The following is a 20,826-nucleotide window of genomic DNA, read 5'->3' as shown; positions in this document are numbered from 1 at the left end:
TTAGGTGAGTAAATACCCCCCTTCGGTGGGTAATTACACCAGTGGTCTACACATCCCCCGCAGGCACAACTCATACTCATCTCATTCACGCCTCAACGCAACACTTTACGCCAGGAAGAGACGCATTGTCCCGCGCGTAACCCGCTCTCTCAAACGACGCAAAAAGGCGTCATATACGCACGCCGCCAACTGCGAATAACTGTTGGTTATATATACATATATATATACGGTATAGCAGCGCTCTATAACCGGAGACATGTCGATTATCACCCGGGCTGATCCCGCGGCCCCGTAAACCAATCCACGAACCTCATGCCTGTTGATTTTATAATCTGTAATTGTGGTTATCAAAATACTACATCATCGCGATTAAATCTTATGTAGATAAGCAGCAGCCTCGGTCCTACTGATTACCGGTCGTTGTAGTGGGGTAGATTGGAATATTAATAAGGTTTTTGTCCGGGGAAATTTTGTCTGGTGAACCAACCCTCATTCTGATGGAGAGCGACCGCAGAATATCCTGTTCAAACGCAATCTGAGTTCTGGGGGCCCCGGAATGGCATGTGGGGAACCATCATTTTCCTCCGGTGAGTAATGACCGAGGTATATGGCAGCCGGCCGTGAGCCGGTTGGAGGTACTATCGTAGTCGGGGGAGCCAGACGTCAGCTGGCTGAGGGGTTCACTATAGGAGTCAAGGAAGGCCTGCTGTAGGGGTCAAATCCCTGCTCTTGGGAAGACTGTGGCAGTAATGGTAGCTTCACCATTCACCTCTACATGGTTGTCATGGTCGTTCATGGAGAAGTTAGGGAGAGAGAGAGAGAGAGAGAGAGAGAGAGAGAGAGAGAGAGAGAGAGAGAGAGAGAGAGAGAGAGAGAGAGAGAGAGAGAGAGAGAGAGAGAGAGAGAGAGAGAGAGAGAGAGAGAGAGAGAGAGAGAGAGAGAGAGAGAGAGAGAGAGAGAGAGAGAGAGAGAGAGAGAGAGAGAGAGAGAGAGAGAGAGAAAGAGAGAGAGAGAGAGAGAGAATGAGACAGAGAGCATGTGGAAGAGCGAGACAGAGAAATGGAGAAACAGACATAGATAAAGAATAGAGGGGGGAAAAGAAGAGACTAAGCATAAAACGACACACAACACAAATCCTTACAATACATTATAAGATTATCTAAGATACTGCAAGAGATCTTATACAGATAAATATGCCAGGAGACAATAACTTAAGGCTCTCCCCACTGCTGGGCCTCCATTGGTCAACCATACTGACCATTTCAAGAAGGCAACCCCCCCACAACAATTACGAAACTGCCAAGCACCTATTTAACTGCTAGGTGAAGAGTTGCATCAGGTAAAAGGAAACATTCCCAACTGTCCATTTTCTGCGCTGGGATTGAATCTGGGTCCCTCGAGTGTAAGTCGAGGAAGTAGTCCACTGTGCTATATAGAATCCATACTGTGTAAGATATGAGCAAGTTGGAACACACAATATTGCTTAACTGTCACAAACCAGTGGATAAAATAAAGGTAATTGGTATTTGGGCACACAGAAATGGTTGTTCAAAAGATGAAATGTGGATAGCTGTAACAATTGAGGTAATATCTTGAGGTTATCTTGAGATGATTTCGGGGATTAGTGTCCCTGCGGCCCGGTCCTCGACCAGGCTTCCACCCCCAGGAAGCAGCCCGTGACAGCTGACTAACTCCCAGGTATCTATCTACTGCTAGGTAACAGGGGGCATGAGGGTGAAAGAAACTCTGCCCATTGTTTCTCGCCGGCACCCGAGATCGAACCCGGGACCACAGGATCACGCGTCCAGTGTTCTGTCCGCTCAGCCACCGGCAGTGACATGTCATTAGCGTCATACAGTATTCACAAGTGACATGATTCACGTCACCAATGGCGCTTAAACTGCTTGACTGTAACATTGAACGAGATGACACTAAACGACTGAACAGCAAGATAACAACACGTGATGAACATTCTGATGCTCTGATGAAGATGCTCTGATGAAGATGCTCTGATGAAGATGCTCCGATGAAGATGCTCTGATGAAGATGCTCTGATGAAGATGCTCTGATGAAGATGCTCTGAGGAAGATGCTCTGTGCTCATCATCATCTCTGCTACCCACTATACCTCCCTCCACCCGATAACTAGGAGGGAATATGCTGACCATATTATGGAATGCTGTCTATACTGGGGGAGGCTGGCTATACTGAGGGAGGCTGGCTATACTGGGGGAGGCTGGCTATACTGGGGGAGGCTGGCTATACTGAGGAAGGCTGGCTATACTGAGGGAGGCTGGCTATACTGGGGGAGGCTGGCTATACTGGGGGAGGCTGGCTATACTGGGGAAGGCTGGCTATACTGAGGAAGGCTGGCTATATGAGGAATGCTGGCTATACTGAGGAAGGCTGGCTATACTGAGGAAGGCTGGCTATACTGGGGAAGGCTGGCTATACTGGGGAAGGCTGGCTATACTGGGGAATGCTGGCTATACTGAGGAAGGCTGGCTATACTGAGGAAGGCTGGCTATACTGAGGAAGGCTGGCTATACTGAGGAAGGCTGGCTATACTGAGGAAGGCTGGCTATACTGAGGAAGGCTGGCTATACTGGGGAAGGCTGGCTATAGTGGGGAAGGCTGGCTATACTGAGGAATGCTGGCTATACTGAGGAAGGCTGGCTATACTGGGGAAGGCTGGCTATACTGAGGAAGGCTGGCTATACTGAGGAAGGCTGGCTATACTGAGGAAGGCTGGCTATACTGGGGAAGGCTGGCTATACTGGGGAATGCTGGCTATACTGGGGGAGGCTGGCTATACTGGGGGAGGCTGGCTATACTGAGGAATGCTGGCTATACTGGGGGAGGCTGGCTATACTGGGGGAGGCTGGCTATACTGAGGAATGCTGGCTATACTGAGGAATGCTGGCTATACTGAGGAATGCTGGCTATACTGAGGAAGGCTGGCTATACTGGGGGAGGCTGGCTATACTGAGGAATGCTGGCTATACTGGGGGAGGCTGGCTATACTGAGGAATGCTGGCTATACTGAGGAATGCTGGCTATACTGAGGAATGCTGGCTATACTGAGGAATGCTGGCTATACTGAGGAAGGCTGGCTATACTGGGGGAGGCTGGCTATACTGGGGGAGGCAGGCTATACTGAGGAATGCTGGCTATACTGGTGGAGGCTGGCTATACTGAGGAATGCTGGCTATACTGGGGGAGGCAGGCTATACTGAGGAAGGCTGGCTATACTGGGGGAGGCTGGCTATACTGGGGGAGGCAGGCTATACTGGGGAAGGCTGGCTATACTGGGGAAGGCTGGCTATACTGGGGGAGGCTGGCTATACTGAGGAAGGCTGGCTATACTGAGGGAGGCTGGCTATACTAGGGAAGGCTGGCTATACTGAGGGAGGCTGGCTATACTGGGGAAGGCTGGCAATACTGAGGAAGGCTGGCTATACTGGGGGAGGCTGGCTATACTGAGGAAGGCTGGCTATACTGGGGGAGGCTGGCTATAATGGGGGAGGCAGGCTATACTGGGGAAGGCTGGCTATACTGAGGAAGACTGGCTATACTGAGGAAGGCTGGCTATACTGGGGAAGGCTGGCTATACTGGGGAAGGCTGGCTATACTGAGGAATGCTGGCTATACTGGGGAATGCTGGCTATACTGAGGAATGCTGGCTATACTGGGGAATGCTGGCTATACTGGGGGAGGCTGGCTATACTGGGGGAGGCTGGCTATACTGGGGGAGGCTGGCTATACTGAGGAAGGCTGGCTATACTGAGGAAGGCTGGCTATACTGAGGGAGGCTGGCTATACTGGGGAAGGCTGGCTATACTGAGGGAGGCTGGCTATACTGGGGAAGGCTGGCTATACTGGGGGAGGCTGGCTATACTGAGGAAGGCTGGCTATACTGGGGGAGGCTGGCTATACTGGGGGAGGCTGGCTATACTGAGGAATGCTGGCTATACTGGGGGAGGCAGGCTATACTGAGGAAGGCTGGCTATACTGGGGGAGGCTGGCTATACTGGGGGAGGCAGGCTATACTGGGGAAGGCTGGCTATACTGGGGGAGGCTGGCTATACTGGGGAAGGCTGGCTATACTGAGGAAGGCTGGCTATACTGGGGGAGGCTGGCTATACTGAGGAAGGCTGGCTATACTGGGGGAGGCTGGCTATACTGAGGGAGGCTGGCTATACTGGGGAAGGCTGGCTATACTGGGGGAGGCTGGCTATACTGGGGGAGGCAGGTTATACTGGGGAAGGCTGGCTATACTGGGGAAGGCTGGCTATACTGGGGGAGGCTGGCTATACTGGGGGAGGCTGGCTATACTGCGGGAGGCAGGCTATACTGGGGAAGGCTGGCTATACTGGGGGAAGGCTGGCTATACTGGGGGAGGCTGGCTATACTGGGGGAGGCAGGCTATACTGGGGAAGGCTGGCTATACTGGGGGAGGCTGGCTATACTGCGGGAGGCTGGCTATACTGGGGGAGGCAGGCTATACTGGGGGAGGCAGGCTATACTGGGGAAGGCTGGCTATACTGGGGGAGGCTGGCTATACTGGGGGAGGCTGGCTATACTGAGGAAGGCTGGCTATACTGAGGAAGGCTGGCTATACTGAGGAAGGCTGGCTATACTGAGGAATGCTGGCTATACTGAGGAAGGTTGGCTATACTGAGGAAGGCTGGCTATACTGAGGAATGCTGGCTATACTGAGGAAGGCTGGCTATACTGGGGGAGGCAGGCTATACTGGGGGAGGCAGGCTATACTGGGGAAGGCTGGCTATACTGGGGGAGGCTGGCTATACTGGGGGAGGCTGGCTATACTGGGGGAGGCAGGCTATACTGGGGGAGACAGGCTATACTGGGGAAGGCTGGCTATACTGGGGGAGGCTGGCTATACTGAGGAAGGCAGGCTATACTGGGGGAGACAGGCTATACTGAGGAAGGCAGGCTATACTGGGGGAGGCAGGCTATACTGGGGAAGGCTGGCTATACTGGGGGAGGCTGGCTATACTGCGGGAGGCAGGCTATACTGGGGGAGGCTGGCTATACTGGGGGAGGCAGGCTATACTGGGGGAGGCAGGCTATACTGGGGGAGGCTGGCTATACTGGGGGAGGCTGGCTATACTGGGGGAGGCAGGCTATACTGGGGAAGGCAGGCTATACTGGGGAGGCAGGCTATACTGGGGGAGGCTGGCTATACTGGGGGAGGCTGGCTATACTGCGGGAGGCAGGCTATACTGGGGAAGGCTGGCTATACTGGGGAAGGCTGGCTATACTGAGGAAGGCTGGCTATACTGAGGAAGGCTGGCTATACTGAGGAAGGCTGGCTATACTGAGGAATGCTGGCTATACTGAGGAAGTCTGGCTATACTGAGGAAGGCTGGCTATACCGAGGAATACTGGCTATACTGGGGAAGGCTGGCTATACTGGGGAATGCTGGCTATACTGGGGGAGGCTGGCTATACTGAGGAAGGCTGGCTATACTGGGGAATGCTGGCTATACTGAGGAAGGCTGGCTATACTGAGGAAGGCTGGCTATACTGAGGAAGGCTGGCTATACCGAGGAATACTGGCTATACTGGGGAAGGCTGGCTATACTGGGGAATGCTGGCTATACTGGGGGAGGCTGGCTATACTGAGGAAGGCTGGCTATACTGGGGAATGCTGGCTATACTGAGGAAGGCTGGCTATACTGAGGAAGGCTGGCTATACTGAGGAATGCTGGCTATACTGAGGGAGGCTGGCTATACTGAGGAAGGCTGGCTATACTGAGGAAGGCTGGCTATACTGAGGGAGGCTGGCTATACTGGGGGAGGCTGGCTATACCGAGGAAGGCTGGCTATACTGGGGAATGCTGGCTATACTGAGGAAGGCTGGCTATACTGAGGAAGGCTGGCTATACTGAGGAATGCTGGCTATACTGAGGAAGGCTGGCTATACTGAGGAAGGCTGGCTATACTGAGGAAGGCTGGCTATACTGAGGAAGGCTGGCTATACTGAGGAAGGCTGGCTATACTGGGGGAGGCTGGCTATACTGAGGAATGCTATCTACACTGAAGAAAGGTAAAAACACTAACCAGTAGCTTAGCTGTCTTCGTTCCCGGTCCACGACCTCTAGAGTCCCAAGAAGTTTGGTTACCTTTCTTTGCACCTGATGCACCTTTTCACCGAGCAGTATATATATATATATATATATATATATATATATATATATATATATATATATATATATATATATATATACATATATATACATATATATATGTGTATATCACGAAAATAAACACGTGATTAAGAATGTGACAATGTCAGACCACGGAGGAAAATTCCTGTTTCATTATCCTCCGTGGTCTGACATTGTCATATATATATATATATATATATATATATATATATATATATATATATATATATATATATATATATATATATATATATATATATATATATATATATATATATAGGTATTCCGGAGTAAGACAACTGTTGTTGGACGCATTCTAGGTATAAGGTCGATAAACACAGGCTCCCTGCAGATATCAACGGAATATCTTGCACCAGGACGAATTATTCATTCCTCCCGTTGTGGCTAGCCACCACTGTGCTATTATATGGATCTTTGGCAACGGTCCTGTGTCGTTACCTTTGCTAACAACGGGTAATTCTCGCGTTAGCAGCGCCCATTGACCCGCCAAACCACCGGCACAAACGAACGCAAACAAGCATTTCTTACGATAATAATTCAGATAACATTAACCAATTATAGCATCAGGCAGGTTGTGATGTAATTCGTGACTGCATGTAATTGGTATTGGAGAGGAATAGGGAGGAGATTGGTGAGTGGAGGACGAGGTGTGTGGAGGACGAGGTGTGTGGAGGACGAGGTGTGTGGAGGACGAGGTGTGTGGAGGACGAGGTGTGTGGAGGACAAGGTGTGTGGAGGGCGAGGTGTGTGGAGGACGAGGTGTGTGGAGGACGAGGTGTGTGTGGAGGGCGAGGTGTGTATGGAGGGCGAGGTGTGTGGAGGACGAGGTGTGTGGAGGACGAGGTGTGTGGAGGACGAGGTGTGTGTGGAGGGCGAGGTGTGTATGGAGGGCGAGGTGTGTGGAGGACGAGGTGTGTGGAGGACGAGGTGTGTGGAGGACGAGGTGTGTGGAGGACGAGGTGTGTGTGGAGGGCGAGGTGTGTATGGAGGGCGAGGTGTGTGGAGGACGAGGTGTGTGGAGGACGAGGTGTGTGGAGGGCGAGGTGTGTGGAGGACGAGGTGTGTGGAGGACGAGGTGTGTGTGGAGGACGAGGTGTATGGAGGGCGAGGTGTGTGGAGGACGAGGTGTGTGTGGAGGACGAGGTGTGTGTGGAGGACGAGGTGTGTGGAGGACGAGGTGTGTGGAGGACGAGGTGTGTGTGGAGGACGAGGTGTATGGAGGGCGAGGTGTGTGGAGGACGAGGTGTGTGTGGAGGACGAGGTGTGTGTGGAGGACGAGGTGTGTGGAGGACGAGGTGTGTGTGGAGGACGAGGTGTGTGGAGGACGAGGTGTGTGGAGGACGAGGTGTGTGGAGAACGAGGTGTGTGGAGAACGAGGTGTGTGGAGGACGAGGTGTGTGGAGGACGAGGTGTGTGTGGAGGGCGAGGTGTGTGGAGGACGAGGTGTGTGTGGAGGACGAGGTGTGTGGAGGACGAGGTGTGTGGAGGACGAGGTGTGTGGAGGACGACAAAGTACTCACCGTGAGTCAGGAGTGACTACCACAGTAACTCACCTATGACATTATATATGATGACCTTCCATCACATTATATATGATGACCTTCCATCACATTATATATGATGACCTTCCATCACATTATATATGATGACCTTCCATCACATTATATATGATGACCTTCCATCACATTATATATGATGACCTTCCATCACATTATATATGATGAACTTCCATCACATTATATATGATGACCTTCCTCTACCCTACAGCACCCCCCCCCCCTCCTCCCCTCCCTCTCTCCTCACCCCCCTCCCCCTTCTCCTCCCCCCCTCCCCCATCAAAAAAAAAAAAAGTTTACAACCACCTTTTACAACAGTTATTTGAATGACCGCTCGAGGGTGGGGTGGGGCGGGGGGGTGGGGGGTGGGGGTTCGGTGGTCAGGGGGTTGGGGGGGTGGGTTGGGGGGGTGGGGGGGGGGGAAAGGAATCTAGAACCATATTCTGCACACTAAATCTTGCTAATTGCTCAGGCGTGTTGTTCTAGAATTGCACCTATGAGGCCTGGGCTCAGTTCTCTTATTAATGACTCCCCTTGAGGGGGAGTTAATGTTAATTAACTTAGTTAAAGTTAATGTTCCATTTGTTAATGACCCCTTTGAGGAATTATTAACAAAACTGTGGTCAAAATATACTTTGGGCGATCATACAAGCTGCTTCACACACACAATTATACACATATATATTTTTCTTATTGTGAATAACAATTACAGCATTACAGAATTTGACGAAATCGTCAGTGAAAGCCAAAAGGTCACTACTGCACTGAGAATACTCGGCTCCCAGAAGAAGAAGTCACTGCACTGTACCTCAAAAACCCATTTACCTATGCCTATTCCATCCCACCCAACTCTTCCCACTCTCAATCAGCCAGCCTTTACCTAGAGCAACCGCCGGCCCGGCCCTCTCTACGTCTGCCAGTGATTTATGCCTGTGTGCGCGTTAGCAGCCTTTGATATCGTAGGTAATTATTTAACATGACTGGACGACGTACCGATGGACGATTACCTCAGGAATTATAACATCTATAATCACCAGCGGCCATTTCTGATATTTTTATGTCCTAACAATTTGTTCAGCCGAAGATGTACTTTGGAGATGATTTTGTGTGTGTATATATATATATATATATATATATATATATATATATATATATATATATATATATATATATATATATATATATATATATATATATAATGTCGTACCTAGTAGCCAGAACACACTTCTCAGCCTACTATGCAAGGCCCGATTTGCCTAATAAGCCAAGTTTTCATGAAATAATTGTTTTTCGACTACCTAACCTACCTAACCTAACCTAACCTAACCTAACTTTTTCGGCTACCTAACCTAACCTATAAAGATAGGTTAGGTTAGGTTAGGTAGGGTTGGTTAGGTTCGGTCATATATCTACGTTAATTTTAACTCCAATAAAAAAAATTGAGCTCATACATAATGAAATGGGTAGCTTTATCATTTCATAAGAAAAAAATAGAGAAAATATATTAATTCAGGAAAACTTGGCTTATTAGGCAAATCGGGCCTTGCATAGTAGGCTGAGAAGTGCGTTCTGGCTACTAGGTACGACATATATATATATATATATATATATATATATATATATATATATATATATATATATATATATATATGCTCGAAAAATTGCACATTTGCTCGAAAACTGTCCATTTGCGCTTATAAAACTATTTATTTACTCACTCCCCCCACCTCTAAACAAGCAGACATTGGCCTGACCTTTCCGGGTAGGTCGTCCAGCAAGAGGCTCGACCACTTCTCGCACATTTCCCACTTGAATATTTCTCACCTGGCGGAGATGCCCCTTGTAATTACTTGTCGATGGCGATATATGATAATGAGATGTGTCTCAGGGGAGGTAATTATCGAGGTGGTTGGTGAGCCTCGTTGGAACTGGAGATCCAGTCCTCGTGTACCCCCACTGGAACTGGAGATCCAGTCCTTGTTTACCCCCACTGGAACTGGAGATCCAGTCCTCGTGTACCCCCCACTGGAACTGGAGATCCAGTCCTCGTGTACCCACACTGGAACTGGAGATCCAGTCCTTGTTTACCCCCACTGGAACTGGAGATCCAGTCCTCGTGTACCCCCACTGGAACTGGAGATCCAGTCCTCGTTTACCCCCACTGGAACTGGAGATCCAGTCCTTGTTTACCCCCCACTGGAACTGGAGATCCAGTCCTCGTGTACTCCCACTGGAACTGGAGATCCAGTCCTCGTGTACCCCCACTGGAACTGGAGATCCAGTCCTCGTGTACTCCCACTGGAACTGGAGATCCAGTCCTTGTTTACCCCCACTGGAACTGGAGATCCAGTCCTCGTGTACTCCCACTGGAACTGGAGATCCAGTCCTCGTGTACCCCCACTGGAACTGGAGATCCAGTCCTTGTTTACCCCCACTGGAACTGGAGATCCAGTCCTCGTGTACTCCCACTGGAACTGGAGATCCAGTCCTCGTGTACCCCCACTGGAACTGGAGATCCAGTCCTTGTTTACCCCCACTGGAACTGGAGATCCAGTCCTTGTTTACCCCCACTGGAACTGGAGATCCAGTCCTTGTTTACCCCCCACTGGAACTGTAGATCCAGTCCTCGTGTACCCCCACTGGAACTGGAGATCCAGTCCTTGTTTACCCCCACTGGAACTGTTGTTCACATCCCCCCTTTCTCCCTCTTTTCGAATCAGTATACTTTGTTATGCATAAACAAATCACATTAACGTGATGTATTCGACGGGAAAGTTCCTTGGAACTATGAGGAGGATTTAAATTGGTTTGGGAGTACGCAGGGTGCGGGTTCGAATCCTCCTTATGACTCCAAATTATTTTCTCGTTTATTTTTGTTGTGATAAATATGTTTTAATATCTTAGTTCTTTATATATTCATTTGCGAAACAACTATAACATGACGGTTTCTAACGAACCTGTTATGTGTTCCCCCGGTGTTGATCAGTGATCCCTGGTGTTGATCAGTGATCCCTGGTGTTGATCAGTGTTCCCCGGTGTTTTTCAGTGTTCCCTGGTGTTGATCAGTGCTCCCTGGTGTTGATCAGTGTTCCCCGGTGTTTTTCAGTGTTCCCTGGTGTTGATCAGTGCTCCCTGGTGTTGATCAGTGTTCCCCGGTGTTTTTCAGTGTTCCCTGGTGTTGATCAGTGCTCCCTGGTGTTGATCAGTGTTCCCCGGTGTTTTTCAGTGTTCCCTGGTGTTGATCAGTGATCCCTGGTGTTGATCAGTGTTCCCCGGTGTTTTTCAGTGTTCCCTGGTGTTGATCAGTGCTCCCTGGTGTTGATCAGTGTTCCCCGGTGTTTTTCAGTGTTCCCTGGTGTTGATCAGTGCTCCCTGGTGTTGATCAGTGTTCCCCGGTGTTTTTCAGTGTTCCCTGGTGTTGATCAGTGCTCCCTGGTGTTGATCAGTGTTCCCCGGTGTTTTTCAGTGTTCCCTGGTGTTGATCAGTGCTCCCTGGTGTTGATCAGTGTTCCCTGGTGTTAATCCGTGTTCCCCGGTGTTGATCAGTGTTCCCCGGTGTTGATCAGTGCTCCCTGGTGTTGGTCAGTGCTCCCTGGTGTTGATCAGTGATCCCCGGTGTTGATCAGTGCTCCCTGGTGTTGATCAGTGCTTCCTGGTGTTGATCAGTGCTCCCTGGTGTTGATCAGTGTTCCCCGGTGTTGATCAGTGCTCCCTGGTGTTGATCAGTGCTCCCCTGGTGTTGATCTGTGTTCCCCGGTGTTGATCAGTGCTCCCTGGTGTTGATCAGTGTTCCCCGGTGCTTTTCAGTGTTCCCTGGTGTTGATCAGTGATCCCTGGTGTTGATCAGTGCTCCCTGGTGTTGATCAGTGTTCCCCGGTGTTGATCAGTGCTCCCTGGTGTTGATCAGTGCTCCCTGGTGTTGATCAGTGTTCCCCGGTGTTGATCAGTGCTCCCTGGTGTTGATCAGTGCTCCCTGGTGTTGATCAGTGTTCCCTGGTGTTAATCCGTGTTCCCCGGTGTTGATCAGTGTTCCCCGGTGTTGATCAGTGCTCCCTGGTGTTGATCAGTGCTCCCTGGTGTTGATCAGTGTTCCCCGGTGTTGATCAGTGCTCCCTGGTGTTGATCAGTGCTCCCTGGTGTTGATCAGTGTTCCCCGGTGTTGATCAGTGCTCCCTGGTGTTGATCAGTGCTTCCTGGTGTTGATCAGTGCTCCCTGGTGTTGATCAGTGTTCCCCGGTGTTGATCAGTGCTCCCTGGTGTTGATCCGTGCTCCCTGGTGTTGATCAGTGTTCCCTGGTGTTGATCAGTGATCCCTGGTGTTGATCAGTGTTCCCCGGTGTTGATCAGTGTTCCCTGGTTTTGATCAGTGATCCCCGGTGTTGATCAGTAACCCCTGGTGTTGATCAGTGATCCCTGGTGTTGATCAATGTTCCCTGGTGTTGATCAGTGATCCCTGGTGTTGATCAGTGTTCCCTGGTGTTGATCAGTGATCCCCGGTGTTGATCAGTGTTCCCTGGTGTTAATCCGTATTCCCCGGTGTTGATCAGTGTTCCCTGGTGTTGATCAGTGCTCCCTGGTGTTGATCAGTGTTCCCTGGTGTTAATCCGTATTCCCCGGTGTTGATCAGTGTTCCCTGGTGTTGATCAGTGCTCCCTGGTGTTGATCAGTGCTCCCTGGTGTTGATCAGTGCTTCCTGGTGTTGATCAGTGCTCCAGGTGTTGATCAGTGCTCCCTGGTGTTGATCAGTGCTCCCTGGTGTTGATCAGTGATCCCCGGTGTTGATCCGTGTTCCCCGGTGTTGATCAGTGTTCCCCGGTGTTGATCAGTGCTCCCTGGTGTTGATCAGTGCTCCCTGGTGTTTATCAGTGTTCCCCGGTGTTGATCAGTGTTCCCTGGTGTTGATCAGTGCTCCCTGGTGTTGATCAGTGTTCCCCGGTGTTGATCAGTGCTCCCTGGTGTTGATCCGTGCTCCCTGGTGTTGATCCGTGCTCCCTGGTGTTGATCAGTGTTCCCTGGTGTTGATCAGTGATCCCTGGTGTTGATCAGTGATCCCCGGTGTTGATCAGTGTTCCCTGGTGTTGATCAGTGATCCCTGGTGTTGATCAGTGTTCCCTGGTGTTGATCAGTGATCCCTGGTGTTGATCAGTGTTCCCTGGTGTTGATCAGTGATCCCCGGTGTTTTTCAGTGTTCCCTGGTGTTGATCAGTGCTCCCTGGTGTTGATCCGTGCTCCCTGGTGTTGATCAGTGTTCCCTGGTGTTGATCAGTGATCCTTGGTGTTGATCAGTGATCCCCGGTGTTGATCAGTGTTCCCTGGTGTTGATCAGTGATCCCTGGTGTTGATCAGTGTTCCCTGGTGTTGATCAGTGATCCCTGGTGTTGATCAGTGTTCCCTGGTGTTGATCAGTGCTCCCTGGTGTTGATCAGTGTTCTCTGGTGTTAATCCGTGTTCCCCGGTGTTGATCAGTGTTCCCTGGTGTTGATCAGTGCTCCCTGGTGTTGATCAGTGCTCCCTGGTGTTGATCAGTGCTCCCTGGTGTTGATCAGTGTTCCCCGGTGTTGATCAGTGATCCCCGGTGTTGATCAGTGCTTCCTGGTGTTGATCAGTGCTCCCGGTGTTGATCAGTGCTTCCTGGTGTTGATCAGTGCTTCCTGGTGTTGATCAGTGCTCCCGGTGTTGATCAGTGCTCCCCGGTGTTGATCAGTGATCCCCGGTGTTGATCCGTGTTCCCCGGTGTTGATCAGTGTTCCCCGGTGTTGATCAGTGCTCCCTGGTGTTGATCAGTGCTCCCTGGTGTTGATCAGTGAACCCTGGTGTTGATCAGTGAACCCTGGTGTTGATCCGTGTTCCCTGGTGTTGATCAGTGCTCCCTGGTGTTGATCAGTGCTCCCTGGTGTTGATCAGTGCTCCCTGGTGTTGATCAGTGCTCCCTGGTGTTGATCAGTGCTCCCCGGTGTTGATCAGTGATCCCCGGTGTTGATCCGTGTTCCCCGGTGTTGATCAGTGTTCCCCGGTGTTGATCAGTGCTCCCTGGTGTTGATCAGTGCTCCCTGGTGTTGATCAGTGAACCCTGGTGTTGATCAGTGAACCCTGGTGTTGATCCGTGTTCCCTGGTGTTGATCAGTGCTCCCTGGTGTTGATCAGTGCTCCCTGGTGTTGATCAGTGCTCCCTGGTGTTGATCAGTGCTCCCTGGTGTTGATCAGTGCTCCCTGGTGTTGATCAGTGCTCCCTTGTGTTGATCAGTGCTCCCTGGTGTTGATCAGTGCTCCCCGGTGTTGATCAGTGCTCCCTGGTGTTGATCAGTGCTCCCTGGTGTTGATCAGTGAGCCCTGGTATTGATCAGTGCTCCCTGGTGTTGATCAGTGCTCCCTGGTGTTGATCAGTGCTCCCCGGTGTTGATCAGTGCTCCCTGGTGTTGATCAGTGCTCCCTGGTGTTGATCAGTGAACCCTGGTGTTGATCGAGCCCCACTCACCACTCACGTTGACAAAATATGTCCCATCAGAAACTCTGAGTGGCTCCCCGCGCTCTTGGCTGGTGTTGTAGAGGATGGGTATTATTAAGTGAAAAATAAGGACACCGCCTTATTTCACTGCTGGAATAAGGCGGTGTCTAGGAACGCTTCTTCTAGACGCATGAGATTAGAATGACCTCAAACCTCAACTCTTCGCAGTTCGCGGAAACTCTTGCTGCTCGCGGCTTTGCCTGATCGTCGTTGTTGTTGTATTAAATCCAACTACTGGGAACCAAAAGTTCCAAGTAGCACGGGCTATGGTGAGCCCGTAGTGGACTTACCTGGCACAGGAGCGGGGCAAGTAGCACGGGCTATGGTGAGCCCGTAGTGGACTTACCTGGCACAGGAGCGGGGCAAGTAGCACGGGCTATGGTGAGCCCGTAGTGGACTTACCTGGCACAGGAGCGGGGCAAGTAGCACGGGCTATGGTGAGCCCGTAGTGGACTTACCTGGCACAGGAGCGGGGCAAGTAGCACGGGCTATGGTGAGCCCGTAGTGGACTTACCTGGCACAGGAGCGGGGCTGTGTCTCTGCGTGAAACATCGTCCTGACAGATCTTATGTCGGTAAATCGACGTTTAGATGATCCTTCCCCAGAGCTGACACCACCCTGTCTGGAGTGTAAGGAGGCCTGGTCGACGACCGGGCCGCGGGGTCGCTAAGCCCCGAAATCCTCTCAAGGTAACCATCTCAAGGTAGGCCCGACTCCACCAGCTTGCTCTACCCACCGTACAGACGCCGTCATGCATGGGTACTGAGGGTACTATGGCAGTGGGTACCAAGAAGGCTATGGGAACAGGGGAGAGGAGAAGGAGATGGAGAGAAATAACTTAAAGATGAAGACTAATTCCTTGAGAAGGGAAGGGAATTGTCGGGAAAGCGCCAAGCCATTACGACTATATAGCACTGGGAAAGGGGCAGGATAAGGATTTGAAATGAGTCGGGAGGAAAGGAATGGTGCCCAACCACTTGTGGACGGTCGGGGATTGAACGCCGACGTGCATGAAGCGAGACCGTCGCTCTACCGTCCAGCCCAACTGGTTGGACTAATTCCTTGAGAAGTGTTAGAGAGGCGCCACACAGGCTCATTGTCTTGTTCTAACACATCACAAATAACCACTGTCACCACTGGACAGCAAACGACCACTAGCAAACACCTTTAAGTGCGGGGTTCTTGTTGTTGTTTAAGATTCAGCCACTTGAAACAAAAAGTTCCAAGCAGCATGGTCTATGGTGAGCCCGTATCAACTCCAGTACGGGGGTATAACGACTGCATGAATATACCATCATCGACCTCATGCCTCATCTGAAGACTCTCTCTAACTCGTTATATATAATCTTCAATACAACGACACTGGCTCATTAAACGCTAATTAATCCCCGAGCCTCGCTGCCTGTCCCCTGCTGCCTGGCTAATCTCCTCCTAATCGACGGGGTATCTGTAATTGGCCATTGTCTTCCCTCCCCCACACACCTACAATACTTCTTCACGCTTTGCTAACAATCGACTAATTGCTGTATCGACGCTCATATTCCTCCTGCTGAAGAGTCGTAATTTTAATGTTGTTAATAATAACGATTAAATGATTAAGGAAATCCGTTACTGATTAAATAACACGATTTGGCTCTCAAGATATCATTTGATTTCTTGAAAGTCCGAAAACAATTAAGGGTTTTTCTCTTGATTATTGGTGTTTAATACTACGGTTATCTTTCTGGCGATATATCTCTAACAATAAGAGATTGAGACTGTCCGTCGGTCTGTCCAAAGATGGCGACCAGACGCTATAGAGGCTGGCCTCAGCCAAACTTGCAGGGGGAACGGTTTGGGGCAAGGAAAGAACATAGGCTGTTCAGCGACGGCTTTAAAGTTAAAGGCCTGAAGAAGTTTTAGCCATTATAAACACCCTTCATATCATTTTCATGGACACAAATGCCAAAATTTAGAGTATAAACGTAGAGTTTAACAAACGACGGTATCTCAGAAGCAATCTGAGAGACATATAAAACTATTTCAAGGCTTCTTGAGAGGGGAGAAGATGGGGGGGGGTGACCGAGGGGACGAGAGCTAGGGGTCAAGGGGAAAGAGGGGGTAGGAATAGAGGTTGGGAGAAACAAGGGAAATGATGAAGGGGGTGAAGACGAGGGGGTCAAGGGAAGAGAGGGAAAACGTCTGATTATTCGAGATTGTAGGAAAGAGAGAGGGGGAAGAGTTTAGGGAGATGTGGGTGAGGAAAAGAGTAAAATGAGGGAAAGAGGGGAAGAGGGAAAAGGAAGGAGGGTGAAAATGAGATGGAAAAGAAGGGTTTGGGGTGGGGGGGGGGTGTTGTCAGAGGGGGGGGGGGAGAGGATGAATGAACGGTCTAACAGAATGTAAGCCCATTCTCATCCATGTTTGCTGACGATGCTAATTAGACCAGTCAGAACTGAGGAGGACTGACATATCCCGAGAAATGGATACTAGACTTTAACCATGGCAAATGCAAGGTTATCAAGATAGGATTTTGGGGAAGAAAACCTCAATTACACTACAGGATGAAGGGGAGGCACAGCTTCCAACTTCAGAAAAATCAGAGACAAGGAGTGACCATGACTGGAGACCTAACACCAGAGGCACACATCACCAGGATAACGAAGGCAGCATCAGCAAGATAACGAGTGCAACATCACCAGGATAACGAAGGCAGCATCAGCAAGATAACGAGTGCAACATCAGCAAGATAACGAGTGCAACATCAGCAGGATAACGAGGGCAGCATCAGCAGGATAACGAGGGCAGCATCAGCAGGATAACGAGGGCAGCATCAGCAGGATAACGAGGGCAGCATCAGCAGGATAACGAGGGCAGCATCAGCAGGATAACGAGGGCAGCATCAGCAAGAAAATGAGTGCAGCATCAGCAAGAAAACGAGTGCAGCATCAGCAAGATAACGAGTGCAGCATCAGCAGGATAACGAGGGCAGCATCAGCAGGATAACGAGGGCAGCATCAGCAGGATAACGAGAGTAACATGTGCCATACTGGCAAACGTCCCGTTATCCTTCAGGACCTTGGACAAAGCTCCCTTCCGAGCGCTGTATACAACCTTCGTGAGACCTGATATCGAGTATGCTGCCACGACATAGAACTCCCGCCTGAAGAAAGACAAAATAAAATTAGAAAATGTACAAAAATATGCAACAAAGCTCGTGCCTGAGCTAAGGGAACTGAGCTATGAAGAAAGACTGAGGGAACTGGACCACACTACACTGGAGGAAAGAAGGAATAGGAGAGACATGATAACGAAGTACAAGATACTAATCAGGATTGATAAAGTAAATATGGAAGTAATGTTTTAATTACAAAACAGTAGAGGAGATAATGGGAAACTGGAAACAGATAGGTCTATCATGTGTAGCTTCCGGGGATCAACAGCCCCGCGGCCCGGTCTCCGACCAGGCCTCCCAATTGGTCGTCTGGTCAACCAGGGGCCAGATTCACGAAAGCACTTACGCAAGCACTTACGAACGTGTACATCTTTCCTCAATCTTTGACGGCTTTGGTTACATTTATTAAACAGTTTACAAGCATGAAAACTTGCCAATCAACTGTTGTTATTGTTATAAACAGTCTCCTGGTGCTTCGGAGCTCATAAACTGTTTAATAGTCGTAAACAAAGCCGCCAAAGATTGAGAAAAGATGTACAGGTTCGTAAGTGCTTGCGTAAGTGCTTTGTGAATCTGGACCCAAGGTATTAGACGCGGTTGCTCGCAGCCTTACGCATGAATCACAGCCTGGTTGATCAGGTATTAAGTCACAGAGATATCAGAAATAACCATTTCAGTCTAAGCCGTAAGTAAGTGGAACGGAATAGATGAGTAAGTTGTCGGCCAATTCGTCAAACAGTTTTAAATGAAAATATGATAAGAAAAACGAGTTTTAATCATTGCATTGAAGAAATGATAGGCGGGGCTTAAGAGCAGATGCTCGACCCTGCAATCACAACTAGGTGAGTATAACTAGCTGAATACACATACACACTTATACAGTTATACAATTTCAAATGTAGATATGATAGGACTCAATAAGTTTGGGAACCTATTTACCAGTAGATTGACACTTGAGAGGCGAAACCAAAGAGCCGAATACACACACACACACACACACACACACACACACACACACACACACACACACACACACACAACCGGGGAGGTTGAGGCGGGACCAAAGAGCCAGAGCTCAACCCCCGCAAGCACAATTAGGTGAGTACACACACACACACACACACACACACACACACACACACACACACACACACACACACACACACACACACACACACACACACACACTGTAGACGTACATAAGTACACCAGCATCCCCCTGTACACACAAGCTCCCTCCCTACCTCAGGGGTGATGCTCTACGGTCGAGAGGTGTTAAGGAAGAGATGCAGATCTCCATTGTTCCCCGCAGCATCCCTGTCACAGCCGCCACCTACCATCTCATTTAACCGGCCATTGACGCCACCTCGCCAGGTCCCAGACCTCTACGACCCTCGTAGTCTATAGGGGGACTTTAGTGGGTCACACTGCGGGCCCCGGACGGCCGCATTTTCTTGTATTCACAGATTCCTCTCCATTTTATAGCGTGGGGCTTCACTCTCTCCCCACCAATAGCAGTTTATTGCTCTACAAAGCAGCCGCCGAGGCAGGCTCGGCCTTCCGTGTGTAACAACTCAGCCCAAATAGGCCTCAGCGCAGCTAATTGTGCTCACCGACACGTGCTTATTTTCAGCTTGGACGCTAATTTCGAAAGCCCCCACGACCCACCTTCCCAGCTTCTGGTCATCAAGCCGGGTGTCTATACACATCCAGACTTCAATGTGTGTTTTTTTGGCGGGTGAATCTGTCTTTTTTTTCTAATTGATTAGAGTATTAGTTTCCCTTATGTCTTCCTCTCGACTATTCCATTTGCTCGCTACACTTACGAAATAAAATATAAGGTAATTAGAAGATAACGTCAAGCCAATGTGTGACTGTATAGCACTTGGAAGAGATGTGGCGGAAGGGTGCTGGGATATGAGGACAGGGAGCTGGGATATGAGGGCAGGGAGCTGGGATATGAGGACAGGGAGCTGGGATATGAGGACTGGGAGCTGGGATATGACGACAGGGAGCTGGGATATGAGGACTGGGAGCTGGGATATGAGGACAGGGAGCTGGGATATGAGGACAGGGAGCTGGGATATGAGGACAGGGAGCTGGGATATGAGGACAGGGAGCCGGGATATGCCGACAGAGAGCTGGGATATGAGGACAAGGAGCTGGGATATGTGGACAGGGAGCTGGGATATGAGGACAGGGAGCTGGGATATGAGGACAGGGAGCTGGGATATGAGGACTGGGAGCTGGGATATGAGGACAGGGAGCTGGGATATGAGGACAGGGAGCCGGGATATGCCGACAGAGAGCTGGGATATGAGGACAAGGAGCTGGGATATGAGGACAAGGAGCTGGGATATGATGACAGGGAGCCGGGATATGCCGACAGAGAGCTAGGATATGAGGACAAGGAGCTGGGATATGAGGACAAGGAGCTGGGATATGAGGACAGGGAGCTGGGATAATGCGACAGGGAGCAGGGATATGCCGACAGAGAGCTGGGATATGAGGACAGGGAGCCGGGATATGAGGACAGGAGTGCAAGCATGATAACCAACCACTACGTGTTTGGTATGGTCACCATTCCCCCTAGGAGCAAGTAAGATAGCAATTGTCCATCATTCCCCTTCCTAAGTTTATCAATGATTTTCTGAAAAATCCAGTAGGTTTGTTAAGCAGGACTTACTCTCATTATAGCCATCTTGGGGTCTGAAGATGCCAAAACTCTATAGAGATTAGAGACGGCTTTCTCTCGCACCTTTGCAAGGAATGAATCTAAGTGATACTAGAATGTCTGCAGCTAAAGATGGAACGGGGGAGGGGGGGTTCCTGCCTGTCTTTTCTAGAATAAACGTACCGCGGTGATACCTTGATACCCGATACCTGTCTGCCTGATACCTGTCTGACTGATACCTGCCTGATGGCTCTCTGACATTCCTCTGAATTTTACCCTCTTTTATTTCTTGAGTGTTGTAGATCTCTTTCATCTCCTCTGCGACTTCCTTCAGTATCGACGTGGAAAATGTTGTTTAGCTCAAGATTCTCTCGTGCGATCGAAGATGTGAAATTGTTTCTTCCCGATTGTGTGGTGTCGCAACAGTTCATAACCCATCCCCTCATGATGGCCAGTTGCACAGTCTCCCTTGTATTGTGTGATAGATCCGCTTGTATTCTGGATTACAAGTCATCTTTTTCTCACTCTTTCGCCGCTCTGGATGCCACGTGGGATTCTGTTTTCACCCCCTGGTGATGTTAACTGTTTATTGTGTAACGCAAGTCGACGAGATGCTTGTAAATAGCCTGTTGTTCCGTTTAAGGGGTTCATTTCCATGGACACTTGGTCATCGTCCGTTGTCGGTCGTCTTATATGGCTAAGGCGTCATGGCTAGTAAATGCG

Source organism: Procambarus clarkii, chromosome 37 (assembly GCF_040958095.1).
Source record: "Procambarus clarkii isolate CNS0578487 chromosome 37, FALCON_Pclarkii_2.0, whole genome shotgun sequence".
Lineage (NCBI taxonomy): Eukaryota > Metazoa > Arthropoda > Malacostraca > Decapoda > Cambaridae > Procambarus > Procambarus clarkii.
This window is presented reverse-complemented; position numbering follows the sequence as displayed.